The 18044-nt window shown below is 47.4% G+C and overlaps 2 pseudogenes across 1 annotated transcript in view; one reads left to right on the forward strand and one right to left on the reverse strand.

The window, feature by feature from the left end:
• Nucleotides 1–18044, forward strand: part of LOC147119745 (uncharacterized) — a 420036-nt pseudogene that overhangs the window by 351424 nt on the left and 50568 nt on the right. Inside the window, exon 11 of the transcript XR_015078069.1 lies at nucleotides 2502–2506. The product of XR_015078069.1 is annotated as an uncharacterized LOC147119745 (transcript). The remainder of the gene's footprint in view (nucleotides 1–2501; nucleotides 2507–18044) is intronic.
• LOC147119750 (uncharacterized) lies at nucleotides 4900–5937 on the reverse strand (annotated as a pseudogene).

The raw sequence follows: 18044 nt of genomic DNA on the forward strand, positions 1-18044 counted from the left end.
AATAAATGCTGGCCTTGCCAGCGATGCCCACATCCCATGAATGAATGAAAAAAAGTTGTGGGAACTCCAGGACGCTTCCCATGTCCTGGACAACCACATGTGCAGGAGGTGTCGTCAGCTGGAGGAGCTCGAGCTCCGGGTTTCGGAGCTTGAGCAGCAGCTGGTGTCACTGCGGTGCATCCGCGAGGCTGAGAACTACATGGATAGCATGTTTCAGCAGGTGGTCACCCCGCAGCTAATGAGTGTGCAGGCAGAGAGGGAATGGGTGACTGCCTGACAGAAGAGGAAGACCAGGCAGGTAGTGCAGGAGTCCCCGGAGTGCATCTCGCTCTCCAACCAGTATTCTGTGCTGAGTACTGGTGAGGGCGATGGTTCCTCTGGGGAGTACAGCCAGAGCCAAGGCCATGGCACTACGTGTGGCTCAGCTGCACGGGGGTGGAGGAGGAAGACAGGGAAAGCAATAGTGGGAGGGAATAGTTAGGGGAGCAGGCAGGCGTTTCTGCAGCTACAGACCTGACTCCAGGTTGATATGTTGCCTCCCTGGTGTCAAGGTTAAGGATGTCACTGAGTGGCTGCAGGACATTCTGAGGGAGGAGTGTGAACAGCCAGAGGTCATTGTCCATATCGGTACCAACAACATAGGTAGAAAGAGGGATGAGGTCCTGCAGACAGATTTTAGGGAGCTCGGAAAGAGATTAAAAAGCAGGACCTCAAAGGTAGTAATCTCTGGATTACTCCCGGTGCCACACGTGAGTGAGTATAGAAATAGGAGGATAGAGCAGATGAATGTGTTTTGGAGAGATGGTGCAGGAGGGAGGGCTTCAGATTCCTGGGGAATTGGGGCCGGTTCTGGGGGAGGTGGGTTGCAGCTGAACAGAGCTGGTACCAATATCCTCGTGGGGACCTTTGCGAGTGCTGTTGGGGAGGGTTTAAACTAAGTTGGCAAGGGGATGGGCACCAGGATGTAACATTAGAAAGGGGAAATAAAGTGCTCAAAGGATTGGGAGAGGCAGAGAGCACTAAAGTAAGAAATAGTAAGGTATTAGGTGGGGTCAAACTAAGAGAGAATACAGGATGGTCTAAGATGGGTTTACAGTGTTTGTATGTGAACGCACGAAGCGTAGTAAACAAGGTAAGTGAGCTGCAGGCACAAATAGCCACATGGGAATATGATGTTGTGGCAATAACTGAGACCTGGCTCAAAAAAGGGCAGGATTGGGTATTAAATATTCCTGGTTATAAAGTGTTCAGGAAAGATAGGGAAGGAAAGATAGGAGGTGGTGTGTCAGTATTGGTTAAGGAGAATGTTACAGTGCTGGAGAGGGGGGATGTCCCAGAGGGGTCAAGGACAGAATCTATGTGGCTAGAGTTAAGAAACAATAGAGGTGCCATTACACTACTGGGTGTATTCTATAGGCCACCAAATAGTGGGAAAGATATAGAGGAGCAAATTTGCAGAGAAATTACAGAGAGGTGCAAGAACTATAGAGCAGTGATAATGGGGGACTTCAACTATGCCAATATAGACTGGGATAGTAATAGTGTTAAGGGCAGAGAAGGGGAAGAATTTCTGAAGTGTGTTCAGGAGAACTTTCTTGATCAGTACGTTTCTGGCCCAACGAGAGAGGAGGCATTGCTGGATCTGGTTCTGGGGAATGAAGTGGGTCGAGTGGAGCAAGTGTCAGTAGGTGAACATTTAGGGAATAGTGATCATAGTATCATAAGGTTTAGATTAGCTATGGAAAAGGACAGGGAGCAATCTAGAGTAAAAATGTTTAACTGGGGGAAGGCCAATTTCAGTGGGATGAGAATGGATCTGGCCCGGGTAAACTGGAATCAAAGATTAGCAGCAAAACTGTGATGGAACAATGGGCTGCCTTTAAAGAGGAAATAGTTCAGGTACAGTTGAGGTACATTCCCACAAGGGGGAAAGGCAGGGCAACTAAAGTCAGGGCTCCCTGGATGATGAAAGAGATAGAGAATATGGTGAAGCAGAGAAAGAGCACGTATGACAGATGTCAGGTTGCAAATACATCTGAGAATCAGGCTAAATATAGAAAGGTCAGAGGAGAAGTGAAAAAGAAACTAAGAGGGGCAAAGAGAGGGAATGAGAATAGAATGGCAGCCAACATAAAAGGTAATCCAAAAGTCTTCTACAGGCATATAAATAGTAAACGGGTATTAAGAGGAGGGATGGGGCAGATTAGGGAGCATAAAGGAGGCTTATGCATGGAGCCAGAGGGTATGGCTGAGGTAATAAATGAGTACTTTGCATCTATCTTCACCAAGGAAGAGGATGCTGCCATAGACATAGTAAAGGAGGAGGTAGTGGAGATACTGAATGGGATAAAAATTGATAAAGAGCAGGTATTTAAAAAAGGAGGGAGAGAGAAAACAGGGAACTGCAGACCGGTTAGCCAAACTTCAGTAGCAGGGAAAATGCTAGAGTCTATTATAAAGGATGTGATAACAGGACACTTAGAAAATATCAATGGGATTAGACAAAGTCAACATGGATTTATGAAAGGGAAATCGTGTTTGACAAACCTACTGGAGTTTTTTGAGGATGTAACTGGTACAATAGATAAGGGAAAAGCAGTGGATGTGGTGTATTTGGATTTTCAGAAGACCTTTGATAAAGTCCCACATAAGAGGTTAGTGTGCAAAATTAAAGCACATGGGATTGGGGGTAATATATATACTGACATGGATTGAAAATTGGTTAACAGACAGGAAACAGAGAGTAGGAATAATGGGTCTTTTTCAGAGTGGTAGGTGGTGACTAGTGGGGTACCGCAGGGATCAGTGCTTGGGCCCCAGCTATTCACAATATATATCAATGATTTGTATGAGGGAACCAAATGTATTATTTCCAAGTTTGCTGACGACACAAAACTAGTTGGGATTGTGAGTTGTGAGGAGGATGCAAAGAGGCTTCAAGGCGATTTAGACAAGTTGAGTGAGTGGGCAAATACATGGCAGCTGCAGTATAACGTGGATAAATGTGAAGTTATCCACTTCGGTAGGAAAAACAGAAAGGTAGAGTATTATTTAAAAGGTGATAGATTGGGAAATGTTGATGTACAGAGGGACCTGGGTGTCCTTGTACACCAGTCACTGAAAGCAAACATGCAGGTGCAGCAAGCAGTTAGGAAGGCAAATGGTATGTTGGCCTTCATTGCAAGAAGATTTGAGTACAGGAGCAAGGATGTCTTAGTACAGTTATACAGTGCCTTGGTGAGACCACACTTGGAGAACTGTGTGCCGTTTTGGTCTCCTTACCTAAGAAAGGATATACTTGCCATTGAGGGAGTGCAGGGAAGGTTCACCAGACTGATTCCTGGGATGGCAGGACTGTCGTATGAGGAGAGATTGGGTCGACTAGGCCTGTATTCACTAGAGTTTAGAAGAATGAGAGGGGATCTCATTGAAACGTATACAATTCTGACAGGGCTAGACAGACTGGATGCAGGGAGGATGTTTCCCCTGGCTGGGGGGTCTAGAACGAGGGGTCACAATCTGAGGATACGGGGTTGAACATTTAGGACTGAGATGAGAAGAAATTTCTTCACTTAGTGGGTGGTGAACCTGTGGAATTCTCTACCACAGAAGGCTGTGCAGGCCAAGTCGCTGAATATATTTAAGAAGGAGATAGATAGATTTCTAGACCCAAAAGGCAACAAGGGGTATGAGGAGAAAGCGGGAATATGGTATTTAGATAGAGGATCAGCCATGATCATATTGAATGGCGGAGTAGGCTCGAAGGGCCGAATGGCCTACTCCTGCGTGAAGTCCTTAGAGAAGGTGCAGAAAGATTTACGAGAATGATTCCAGGAATGAGGAACTTCAGTTACGTGGATAGACTAGAGAAGCTGGGGTTGTTCTCCTTGGAGCAGAAAAGATTGAGAGGAGATTTGATAGAGGTGTTCAAAATCATGAGGGGTCTAGACACAGTACATAGAGAGAAACTGTTCCCATTGGTGGAAGGGTCGCGAACCAGAGGACACAGATTTAAGGTGATTGGCAGAAGAACCAAAGTTGACATGGGGAAAAACTTTTTACGCAGTGAGTGGTTAGGATCGGGAATGCACTGCCTGAAAGGGTGGTGGAGGCAGATTCAATTGTGGCTTTCAAAAGGGAATTGGATGAGTACCTGAAGGACAAAAATTTGCAGGGTTACGAGGGAAGGGTGGGGGAGTGGGACTAGCTGAAGTGCTCTTGCAGAGAGCCGGCACGGGCTCAACGGGCCGAATGGCCACCTTCTGTGCTGTAACCATTCCATGAACACGTTAAACCTTCATAGAATAATTACCAGTCATTTTTAGACTGGAATCCTAACCCAGCCGTTTCACTTTCAGTCAGGAACAGATCGCAGTTTGACACCAATCTCTGATTTGACACCACGTTTCCAGCATTCACCGTTGTTCTTCCTGACTCTAAACACAGTTGTAAAGGAGCCTTCTGTTCCGTGTCCAGGAGCTCTGACCCATGGAAGAGCGGCTGGGACACATTCCTTACAGGCCTCAAGATTAACCTGCATGGGGACATTGCTGTTAGTGAAGAGAGGCGAGAAAGACCAAAGTGCCATTTGCCCCTCTCAGTGTGGCCCTGAAGGACTGTGTCCAGGCTGTAGTTCTGTTCCTGCCATATGATCCTCCCCCAGATTGTCCTTTCTGAGCTCCAGCCAGGTGATGCTAAACATTCAGGTGGGAACGACAAAAATCCACAACAATGTGTTTAAAGCATACGGATTTATTTGACATATATCCAGAATATTAAACTCCAGCCCAGTTACAGCGGTTATTAACATCAGCAGAAACAAACCCCAACTGTCAGAATGAACACGATTGAGTCCGGGATGTGATTAACAGCAGCAAAAGCAGCAGAATCCAACCCCAGTCACTTGTGAACTCGCTGGTGTTCTAGCAGATCCTTTTTGCTTTTAAATCTCTTCTCACAGTCAGAACATTTAAAAGGTTCTTTATCAGTGTGAACTTGCTGGTGTATCAGTAGGTGGGATGACTGAGTGAATCCCTTCCTACACTCAGAGCAGGTGAATGGCCTCTCCCCAGTGTGAACTCGCTGGTGTATCAGTAGGTGGGATGACTGAGTGAATCCCTTCCCACATGCAGAGCAGGTGAACGGCCTCTCCCCAGTGTGAGTGCGCTGGTGTACAGTGAGGCGAGATGATTGCCTGAACCCAGTCCTGCAGTAAGAGCACCCGAACAGTCTCTAGTCAGTGTGAACACGCTGATGACACATCAGTTCCCCGGAACTTTTATGGCACTTCCTACAGTCCAGGCATTTAAAAGGTCTCTCGTCATTGTGAGCTCGCTGGTGTATCAGCAGGTGGGAGGACTGAGTGAATCCCTTCCCACACTCAGAACAGTTGAACGGTCTCTCCCCGGTGTGAAGTCGCTGGTGTGTCTGCAGATTGAATGAACACGTAAACCCCTTCCCACACTCGGAGCAGGTGAACTGCCTCTCCCCAGTGTGAACTCGCTGGTGTTTCACCAAGTCGGATGACTGAGCAAATCCCTTCCCACACTCAGAGCAGTTGAACAGCCTCTCCCCAGTGTGAACTCGCTGGTGTGTCAGCAGGCTGGATGAACACGTGAATCCCTTCCCACACTCGGAGCAGATGAACGGTCTCTCCCCGGTGTGAACTCGCTGATGTGTCAGCAGGTGGGATGAACACCTGAATCTCTTCCTACACTCGGAGCAGGTGAATGGCCTCTCCCCAGTGTGAACTCGCTGGTGTCTCAGCAGGTGGGATGAACAAGTGAATCCTTTCCCACACTCGAAGCAGGTGAATGGCCTCGCCCCGGTGTGACTGCGCTCATGTCTCGACAGGCCAGAGGATCGGCTGAAGCCTTGTCCACACATAGAACACATGTACGGTTTCTCCCCGCTCTGAACGGTGCTTTCTGCTTCCATGCTCAAAGGTCCTGATGAATTGAGCGACTCTGTCAGATCTTGGAGATGTTTGGTTTGAGTTTCCCGTCTGAAAATCCTCCCCTCCTAATACCCTGTAAAATGAATTTAAAACAGGACAAAGGGAGGGTGAGAGAGAACCCACAGGTTGTGAAATTGAGCTGAATGAATCTGGGAATTTGTGGGGCCGGCACTAGAAAAAAGTGACCATGAAAGCTGCCGGATTGTCGTAAAAACCCAACTAGTTCACTAATGTCCTTCAGGGAAGGGAACCCACCACCCGGTCTGGGCCTACACAAGACTCTGGTCTCTAGGGGAGGAGAGAGAGTGAGGTGGGAGGTGGGAGGGGTGAAGGAGAGCAATTTTATACATCTCCAGGACATCGCTGCAGGAGTTTCTCAGGGCAGTGTCCTAGGCCCAACCATCTTCAGCTGCTCCATCAATGACCTTCCCTGCAACATAAGGTCAGTAATGGGGGTGTTCGCTGATGACTGCACAGTGTTCAGCGCCATTTGCAACTCCACAGATAATGAAGCAGTCCATGCCCGCATGCAACAAGACATGGACAATGTTCAGGCTTGGGCTGATAAGTGGCAGGTAACATTAGCGCCACGGGAGTGCCAGGCAATCACTATCTCCAACAAGCGAGAGTCTAACCACCTCCCCTTGACATTCAATGGCATTCCCATCGCCGAATCCCCCACAAGCAACATCCTAGGGGTTACCATTAACCAGAAACTTAACTGGACCAGCCACATAAATACTGAGGAAACAAGAGCAGGTCAGAGGCTAGGTCTTCTGCAGCGAGTGTCTCACCTCCTGACTCCCCAAAGCCTTTCCACCATCTACAAGGCACAAGTCAGGAGTGTGATGGAATACTCTCTACTTGCCTGGATGAGTGCAGTTCCAACAACACTGAAGAAGCTCGACAACGTCCAGGACAAGGCAGCCCACTTGATTGGCACCCCATCCACCACCGGCGCACCGTGGCTGCACTGTGTACCATCTACAAGATGCACTGCAGCAACTCACCAAGGCTTCTTCGGCAGCACCTCCCAAACCCACTACCTCTTCCACCTAGAAGGACAAGGGCCGAAGGCACATGGGAACATCACCAGCTCCAAGATCCACTTCAAGTCACACACTATCCTGATTTAGAAGAATATCGCTGATCCTTAATCGTCACTGGGTCAAAATCCTGGAACTCCCTCGCTAACAGCACTGTGGGAGTACCATCACCACACGGACTGCAGCGGTTCAAGAAGGCAGCGCAGCAACACCTTCTCAAGGGCAACTAGGGATGGGCAATAAATGCTGGCCTTCCCAGTGACTCCCACATCCCATGAACGAATAAAAAAAAACTCGACTAGAACTTAGACAGCACCTCCCAAACACGCGACCTCCACCTAGAAGGACAAGGGCAGCAGGTGCATGGGAACACCATCACCTCCCAGTTCCTCTCCAAGTCACACACTATCCTGACTTGGACATATATTGCCGTTCGTCGCTGGGTGAAAATCCTGGAACTCCTCACCTAACAGCATTCTGAGAGTACCTTCACCACACGGACTGCAGAGGTTCAAGAAGAAGGCCCAGCATCATCTTCTCAACGGGCAACTGGGGACTGGCAATATCTGCTGACCTTGCTAGTGACACCCACATCGAATGAATTAAAAAAATCTGTATATATAAAATGGATTGAAAGCCTCTACAGAAATACTTGCTCCTAAAACGATAATCTTTTACACTGTACGTACAGTGACTGTTTAGCAAAATCTCCCCTATAATCCACCTCCCTTCACAGTCACACATTGGAAATTGTTGGGTCCGACTGGGCTCAGAAGTACTGGGGGGTAAACCCAGCAGCTTCTCCCCCCTCTCCACTCCAGCTCAAACTGATGCAACAAGAAAGCCCTACATAGGAGGCCAGGGACTGAGTTCCACATCCACCGCCCACCCTGATGCTAACCGGCTCTGAGTTGCTCCCTCTGCTGTATAAATGCAAGTTGTTATGTTTCTTGTCTGGGGGAGGTGCTGCACCCTGGGGTTAATGGTGCCAGGGTCCTGGCCACACGTCCGCCGGCTCTGACTCGGCGCCTGAAACCCGCACTCGGTGTTGCTGAGGGATTCTAACCCTGTGACTGTACATGGGGATTCCAACCCTGGGACTGTACATGGGAATTCTACCCCTGGGACTGTACATGGGGATTCTAACTCTGGGACTGTACATGGGGATTCTAACCCTGGGACTGCACATGGGGATTCCAGCCCTGGGACTGTACATGGGGATTCTAACTCTGGGACTGTACATGGGGATTCTAACCCTGGGATTGTACATGGGGATTCCTGCCCTGGGACTGTACATTGGGATTCCAACCCTGGGACTGTACATGGGGATTCCAACCCTGGGACTGTACATGGGGATTCTATCCCTGGGACTGTACATGGGGATTCCAACCCTGGGACTGTACATGGGGATTCCAACCCTGGGATTGTACATGGGGATTCCAACCCTGTGACTGTACATGGGGATTCTAACCCTGGGATTGTACATGGGGATTCCAGCCCTGGGACTGTACATGGGAATTCTACCCCTGGGACTGTACATGGGGATTCTAACTCTGGGACTGTACATGGGGAATCTAACCCTGGGATTGTACATGGGGATTCCTGCCCTGGGACTGTACATGGGGATACCAACCCTGGGACTGTACATGGGGATTCCAACCCTGGGATTGTACATGGGGATTCCAACCCTGGGACTGTACATGGGGATTCTAACCCTGGGACTGTACATGGGGATTCCAGCACTGGGACTGTACATGGGGATTCCAACCCTGGGACTGTACATGGGGATTCTAACCCTGGAACTGTACATGGGGATTCCAACCCTGGGACTGTACATGGGGATTCCTATCCTGGGACTGTACATGGGGATTCCTATCCTGGGACTGTACATGGAGATTCTTATCCTGGGACTGTACATGGGGATTCTAACCCTGGGACTGTACAAGGTGGCCCAGCTCTGGGGCTCTTCTTTTACAATTGTGTGGGATGTTAACCATATGCTCTGCTTTTACCAGCACCTTCAGGAGAGATGGTGAGAAATCCGAAGTGTGGAGAGTTTGAATCAAATACCAGATCGACTAGCAGAATGGGCAGATGGAATTTAATACAGAGAAAGGTGAGGTGATGCATTCTGGCAGAAGGAACAGGGAGAGGCAACATACACTTAATGGCACAGTTTTAAAGAGTGTGCAGGGTCAGAGGGACCTGGGAGTTAATGTGCAAGAGTACCTGAAAGTGGCAGGACATATTGAGGGAGCGGTTAACAAAGCATATGGGACCTTGGGCTTAATAAATAGAGGTATTCAGTACAAAAATAGAGAAGTTATGCTGAACCTTTATAAAGTGCTGGTTAGGCCACAACTTGAGTATTGCATCCAGTTCTGGTCACCACACTTTAGGAAGGATGTGAAGACCCTTGAGAGGGTGCAGAGGGGAATTACCAGAATGGTTCTGGGGATGGAGGATCTTAGTTACAAGGACAGGTTGGAGAAGCTGGATTTGTTTTTATTACAGCAAAGCAGGTTGAGGGGTGATTTGATAGAGGTGTACAAGATTATGACAGGTTTCGATAGGCTAGACGAGGAAAGGCTGTTCCCACTAGTTGATGGTACAAGGACAAGGGGACACAGATTTAAGGTTTTGTGCAAGAGATACAGGGGGATGTGAGGAAAAACATTTTTATGCAGCGAGTGGTGAGGACCTGGAACTCGCTGCCAATGGAACTGGTGAAAGTGGAGACACTCAATGTTTTCAAGGGGAGACTGGATAGGCATTTGAGGGAAATAAATTTGCAGGGCTACGGGGATAGACCAGGGGAATGGGATTCAATAGATTGCTGTACAGGGAGTTGGCACGGACTCGATGGGCCGAATGGCCTCTTCTGTGCTGTCATGACTGTATAAAGGTGCTGACAGTGGCTGGGTTCAGTTCTACACTCACTGGTTCCCCTCCCTCTCCTTCCCTGAAGGTGCTGACTCTGGCTGGGTTCAGTTCCACAATCACTGGTTCCCCTCCCTCTCCTCCCCTCCTCCCTTGAAGGTGCTGACTCTGGCTGGGTTCAGTTCCACACTCACTGGTTCCCCTCCCTCTCCTCCCCTGAAGGTGCTGACTCTGGCTGGGTTCAGTTCTACACTCACTGGTTCCCCTCCCTCTCCTCCGCTGAAGGTGCTCACTCTGGCTGGGTTCAGTTCTACTCTCACTGGTTCCCCTCCCTCTCCTCCCTTGGGGCGGAGCGATCATAATATGATTGAATTCTTCATTAAGATGGAGAGTGAAGTAGTTGACTCAGAGACTAGGGTCCTGAATTTTAATAAAGGAAATTACGATGGTATGAGGCGCGAGTTGGGTAGGATTGATTGGGGAATGTTACTCAAAGGGTTGACGGTGGATAGGCAATGGCAAACATTCAAAGATCACATGGATGAGCTACAGAATTTGTTCATCCTAGTTTGGCATAAAAATAAAACAAAAAAGGTGACTCAACCGTGGCTAACAAGGGAAATTAGGGTTAGCATGAGATCCAAGGAGAGGACATATAAATTGGCCAGAAAAAGCAGTAAACCTGAGGATTGGGAGCAGTTTAGGATTCAGCAAAGGAGGACAAAGGGGTTAATTAAGAGGGGGGAAATAGAGTATGAGAGTAAGCTTGCAGGGAACATAAAAACTGACTGAAAAACCTTCTATAGATATGTGAAGAGGAAACGATTGGTGAAGTCAAGCGTAGGTCCCTTGCAGCCAGAATCAGGGGAATTTATAATGGGGAACAAAGAAATGGCAGACCAATTAAATACATACTTTGGTTCTGTCTTCACAAAGGAAGACACAAATAACCTCCCAGAGATGTCGGGGAACATAGGATCTAATGAAAGGGAGGAACTGAAAGAAATCAGTATTTGTAGGGAAATGGTGTTATGGAAATTGACGGGATTGAAGGCCGATAAATTCCCAGGGCCTGATAATCTGCATCCCAGGGTACTTAAGGAAGTGGCCCGAGAAATAGTAGATGCATTGCTGGTCATCTTCCAAAATTCTATAGACTCTGGAACAGTTCCCATGGATTGGCGGGTAGCTAATGTTACCCCACTATTCAAAAAAGGTAGTGGAGAGAAAATGGGGAATTACAGACTGGTAAGCCTGACATCAGAATTGGGGAAAATGCTAGAGTCCATTATAAAAGATGTAATAGCAGAGCACTTGGAAAACAGTGACAGGATCGGACAAAGTCAACATGGATTTACAAAAGGTAAATCGTGCTTGACTAATCTACTGGAATTTTTTGAGGATGTAACTGGTAGAATAGATAAGGGTGAACTAGTGGATGTGGTGTATTTGGACTTTCAGAAGGCTTTCGATAAGGTCCCGCATAAGAGATTAGCGTGTAAAGCTAAGGCACATGGGATTGGGGGCAAGGTATTGACTTGGATTGAGAACTGGTTGGCAGACAGAAAGCAAAGAGTTGGAATAAACGGGTCTTTTTCCGAGTGGCAGGCAGTGACTAGTGGGGTACCGCAGGGATTGGTCCTAGGAGCCCAGCTATTCACAATATATGTTAATGATCTAGAAAAGGGAACTAGATGTAATATCTCCAAGTTTGCAGACGACACAAAGCTGGGTGGGCGTGTGTGCTGTGAGGATGCTGAGAAACTCCAGTATGATTTGGACACTTTGGGTGATTGGGCAAAAGCATGGCAGATGCAGTATAATGTGGATAAATGCGAGGTTATCCACTTTGGTTGCAAAAACAGGAAGGCAGATTATTATTTGAATGGCAATAGATTGGGAGAAGGGGAAGTGCAACAAGACCTGGGTGTCCTTGTGCACCAGTCGCTGAAGGTAAGCATGCAGGTGCAGCAGGCAGTTAAGAAGGCAAATGGTATGTTGGCCTTCGTAGCGAGAGGGTTCGAGTACAAGAACAAGGATGTCTTGCTGCAGTTGTACAGGGCCTTGCTGAGACCACACCTTGAGTATTGTGTGCAGTTTTGGTTGCCTTATCTGAGGAAGGATGTTCTTGCCATGGAGGGAGTGCAGCGAAGATTCACCAGACTGGTACCTGCGATGGCGGGAATGATGTATGATCAGATATTGGGTCGATTGGGCTTATACTCACTGGAGTTTAGAAGAATGAGAGGGGATCTCATTGAAACTTATAAAATTCTAACAGGACTAGACAGACTAGATGCAGGAAGGATGTTCCCGATGGTGGGGGAGTCCTGAACCAGGGGTCACAGTCTAAGGATAAGGGGTAAGCCATTTAGGACAGAGATGAGGAGGAATTTCTTCACCCAGAGAGTGGTGAACCTGTGGAATTCTCTACCACAGAAGGCAGTTGAGGCCAATTCATTAAATATATTCAAGAAGGAGTTCGGTATATTTCTTAAGGCTAAAGGGGTCAAGGGATATGGGGAAAAGGCAGGGACAGGATACTGAGTTTGGATGATCAGCCATGATCTCATTGAATGGCGGAGCAGGATCGAGGGGCCGAATGGCCTACTCCTGCTCCTATCTTCTATGTTTCTATGTTTTCCATGTGCTTCAACTTTTTTGGCTAGCCTATTATGGCACTCTATCAAACGCCTTTTGGAAGTCCATGTATACCACATCAACCACATTGCCCTCATCAACCCTCTCTGTTACCTCATCAAAAAACTTGATCCAGTTGGTTAAACACGATTTGCCTTTCACAAATCTGTGCTGGCTTTCCTTAATTAATCCACACCTATCCAAGTGACTATTAATTTTGCCCCTGATTACTGTTTCTAAAAGCTTCCCCACTACTGAGGTTAAACTGACTGGCCTGTAGTTGCTGGGTTTATCCTTACACCCTTTTTTGAACAATGGTGTAACATTTGCAATTCTCCAGTCCTCTGGCACCACCCCTGTATCTATGGACGATTGGAATATTATGGCCAGTAACTGCGAGATTTCCGCCCTCAATTCCCTCAGCTTCCTAGGATGCATCCCATCGACTCCTGGTGATTTATCTACTTTAAGTACAGCCAGGCTTTCTAATACATAGAAACATAGAAACCTTGAAAAATAGGAGCAGGAGTAGGCCAATAAGCCCTTCGAGCCTGCTCCACCATTGAATATGATCATGGCTGATCCTCTATCTCAATATCATATTCCCGCCTTCTCCCCATACCCCTTAATTCCTTTTGTGTCGAGAAATCTATCTATCTCCTTAAATATATTCAGTGACTTGGCCTCCACAGCCTTCTGTGGCAGAGAATTCCACAGGTTCACCACCCTCTGAGTGAAGAAATTTCTCCTCATCTCAGTCCTAAATGTCCTACCCCGTATCCTGAGACTGTGACCCCTCATGCTAGACCCACAGCCAGGGGAAACATCCTCCCTGCATCCAGTCTGTCAAGCTCTGTCAGACTCTTATACATTGCTACGAGAGCCCCTCTCATTCTTCTAAACTCTAGTTAATACAGGCCTAGTCGACCCAATCTCTCCTCATATGACAGTCCTGCCATCCCAAGAATCAGTCTGGTGAACCTTCGCTGCACTCCCTCTATGGCAAGTATATCCTTTCTTAGGTAAGGTGACCAAAACTGCAAACAGTACTCCAGGTGTGGTATCACCAAGGCCCTGTATAACTGTAGTAAGACATATTTGCTCCTGTACTCAAATCCTCTTGCAGTGAAGGCCAATATACCATTTACTTTCCTATCTGCTGCACCTGCATGTTTGCTTTCAGTGACTGGTGTACAAGGACACCCAGGTCCCTCTGTACATCAACATTTCCCAATCTATCACCATTTAAATAATACTTTGCCTGTCTGCTTTTCCTACCGAAGTGGATAACTTCACATTTATCCATGGTATACTGCATCTGCCATGTATTTGCCCACTCACTCAACTTGTCTAAATCGCCTTGAAGCCTCTTTGTATCCTCCTCACAACTCACAATCCCACCTAGTTTCGTGTCATCAGCAAACTTGGAAATATTACATTTGGTTCCCTCATCCAAATCATTGATATATATTGTGAATAGCTGGGGCCCAAGCACTGATCCCTGCAGTACCCCACTAGTCACCGCCTGCCACCCCAAAAAAGACCCATTTATTCCTACTCTCTGTTTCCTCTCTGTAAACCAATTTTCAATCCATGCCAATATATTACCCCCAATCCCATGAGCTTTAATTTTGCACACTAACCTCTTATGTGGGACTTTATCAAAGGCCTTCTGAAAATCCAAATACACCACATCCACTGGTTCTCCCTTATCTATTGTACCAGTTACATCCTCAAAAAACTCCAGTAATTTTTTCAAACACAATTTCCCTTTCATAAATCCATGTTGACTTTGTCTAATCCCGTTGATATTTTCTAAGTGTCCTGTTATCACATCCTTTATAATAGACTCTAGCATTTTCCCTACTACTGATGTTAGTCTAACCGGTCTGTCGTTCCCTGTTTTCTCTCTCCCTCCTTTTTTAAATAGTGGGGTTACATTTGCCACCCTCCAATCTGCAGGAACTGTTCTATAATCTACAGAATTTTGGAAGATGACAACCAATGCATCCACTAATTCCATGGCTACCTGTTTTAGTACTCTGGGATGCAGATTATCAGACCCTGGGGATTTATCAGCTTTCAGTCCTATTAATTTCTCCAGCACTTTTTTTCACCAATACCAATTTCCTTTAATTCCTCCTTCTCACTGGACACTTAGTTCCCTAGCATTTCTGGGAAGTTGTTTGTGTCGTCTTCTGTGAAGACAGAACAAAAGTATTTGTTTAATTGCTCTGCCATTTCCTTGTTCCCCATTATAAATTCTCCTGTTTCTGACTGTAAGGGGCCTACATTTGTCTTCACTGATCTTTCTCTTTTTACATACTTGTAGAAGCTTTTACAGTCCACTTTTATGTTCCTTGCAAGTTTACTCTCATACTCTATTTTTCCCCTCTTAATCAATCTCTTGGTCCTTTTTTGCTGAACTCTAAACTGCTCCCAATCTTCAGGCTTGCTACTTTTTCTGGCAACTTTATATGACTCCCCTTTGGATCTAATATCCATAATTTATTTTGTTAGTCAAGGTTGGGCCGCTTTTCCTTTTGTGTTTTTGCACCAGAAAGGAATGTATAACTTGCAATTCATGCATTCGTTCCTTAAATGTTAGCCATTGCCTATCCACCATCATGCCTTTTAATGAAGCTCCACAATCTATCATAGCCAACTCACTGCTCATACCTTTGTAGTTTCCTTTGTTTAGATTTAAGCCCCTAGTTTCGGATTGGACTTCTTCACTTTCCATCTCAGTGAAGAATTCTATCATGTTCTGGTCACTCTTCCCTAAAAGACCCCGCACAACACGATTATTAATTAACCCCTTCTCATTACGCAATACCCAATCTAGGATAACCTGTTCCCTAGTTGGCTCCTCAACATACTGGTCTAAAAAACCATCTCGTACACACTCCAGGAACTCATCCTCCACGATATTATTGCTAATTTGGTTTGGGGAGTCTATATGTAGATTAAAGTCACCCATGATTACTGTAGTACCCTTGTTACATGCATCTCTAATTTCCTGTTTGATGCCATCCCCTACATTACCACTACTATTTGGAGACCTATAGACAACTCCCACCAATATTTTCTGCCCTTTGATGCTTCTTAGCTACGCCCAGACTGATTCCACATCTTGATTATGTAAGCCAATATACTTTCTCACTATTGCTCTGATGATTTCATCCTTTACTAACAATGCCACCCCACCTCCTTTTTCTTTTTGACTGTCCTTCCTAAATATCGAATATCCTTGGTAAAAACAGATGCAAAGTTTTCATTTAGCATCTCAGACATACCCTCTGCCTTCATGCATAGGTCTCCTTTTCGGTGCCTAATTGACCCCACTTCTCCTCTTCCTACCCGTTTATTATTCACTAGCTGGAGTGCCCGGCGGTGCCGAGGCTTTTTTGAGGGCATGTTGTTGTTGGAAGAGAGAGAGAGAGCAACTGGGGGGGAAGAGAGAGAGCGACTGGGGGGAAGAGAGAGAGCGACTGGGGAGAAGAGAGAGAGCGACTGGGGAGAAGAGAGAGAGCGACTGGGGAGAAGAGAGAGAGCGACTGGGGGGAAGAGAGAGAGCGACTGGGGGGGAAGAGAGAGAGCGACTGGGGGGAAGAGAGAGAGCGACTGGGGGGAAGAGAGAGCGTGACTGGGGGGAAGAGAGAGCGCGACTGGGGGGAAGAGACAGAGCGACTGGGGGGAAGAGAGAGAGCGACTGGGGGGAAGAGAGAGAGCGACTGGGGGGAAGAGAGAGCAACTGCGGGGAAGAGAAAGAGTGACTGGGGGGAAGAGAGAGAGCGACTGGGGAGAAGAGAGAGAGCGACTGGGGAGAAGAGAGAGAGCAACTGGGGGGAAGAGAGAGAGTGACTGGGGGGAAGAGAGAGAGCGACAGGGGGGAAGAGAGAGAGCGACTGGGGGGAAGAGAGAGAGCGACTGGGGGGAAGAGAGAGAGCGACTGGGGGGAAGAGAGAGCGCGACTGGGGGGAAGAGAGAGAGCGACTGGGGGGAAGAGAGAGAGCGACTGGGGGAAGAGAGAGCGACTGGGGGAAGAGAGAGAGCGACTGGGGGAAGAGAGAGAGCGACTGGGGGGATGTAATGTTTCCCTGACTGACCTGTTTGGACACCATTCACACCTTTGACTGCTGTGATTATCTCTCTGCCGAGGTGTGACAAATGGCAGTTGGAAAGGTTACCTGTAAACATCTGACATGATTCTCTGACTATATAAGCTGTGTCTTTATGCATTTCTCCACTTCACCTGAAGAAGTAGCAGCGCTCCGAAAGCTTGTGATTTCAAATAAAGCTGTTGGACTATAACCTGGTGTTGTGTGATTTCTTACATACGTTAAGAGCATGCGCGATGCGCGCAATAGCCGAACGTGGCTGGACACGAATTCCGATTAAATGAGTAAGAAGCGGCTGGACGAAGCGAAGTAATGGAGCGGCGGGTGGGCGGATATGCTTCTTAAATAACTGCTCTAGGCCGGAAATCCCGAATAATAACCATAAGGTCCCGCGTTTGAAGTTTCGGGGCTTCTCCCGGTCACAGGCCCAGGCTAACGGCCGCCATCTTTGTTCAGTGAGTAGCAAAGCGCATGCGCGGTCATCTTGGCACAGGAACAAAGAGTGGCTGGGGCTTCAGTGTCTGCTTCCAACTGGGTCCCAGTGCCCGGGGATTCAATAGTTGACTCAGTTACTTGATTCAGACACTCCACACATCCGATTTCTCACCATCTCTACAGAAGGCGCTGGGAAAAGCAGAGCAGACGGTTAACATCCCACACAATTGTAACAGAAGTGCCCACAGCTGGGCCCGCATGTGTATTGATTTCTTTGTGGGTTCAATGACGAGACCTTTATGAAAGAGAATGACTTTTAATCTAAAGCTTGTTCAACTCTTTTATACAGCTTTTACAGGAGACACGATGCTTGTGAAGCATCTAGAACGAAACTGAAACTAAAACTAACTGCCTTGCTTCTCTCGGTCACATGCCCTCTGCTGGTCAGGCACAAGCAATCAATACATGCCAACATGCTATTAAGGCATCATAATCAAACAGGCAAATACCATCTCTATTTGCTGATATCATTACACCATGTACAGTCCCAGGGTTGGAATCCCATGTACAGTCCCAGGGTTGGAATCCCCATGTACAGTCCCAGGGTTGGAATCTCCATGTACAGTCCCAGGGTTGGAATCCCCATGTACAGTCCAAGGGTTGGAATCCCAATGTACAGTCGCGGGGCTGGGATCCCCATGTACAGTCCCAGGGTTAGAATCCCCATGTACAGTCCCAGGATTGGAATCCCCATGTACAGTCCCAGGGGTAGAATCACCATGTACAGTCCCAGGGTTGGAATCCCCATGTACAGTCCCAGGAATAGAATCCCCATGTACAGTCCCCGGGTTGGACTCCCCATGTACAGTCCCAGGGTTGGAATCTCTTTTTACAGTCCCATGGTTAGAATCCCCATGTACAGTCCCAGGGTTGGAATCCCCATGTGCAGTCCCAGGGTTGGAATCC

The sequence above is a fragment of the Somniosus microcephalus genome, chromosome 4 (assembly GCF_052327205.1).
Source record: "Somniosus microcephalus isolate GS21.2 chromosome 4, FLI_Smic_1.0, whole genome shotgun sequence".
Taxonomy (NCBI): Eukaryota; Metazoa; Chordata; class Chondrichthyes; order Squaliformes; family Somniosidae; genus Somniosus; species Somniosus microcephalus.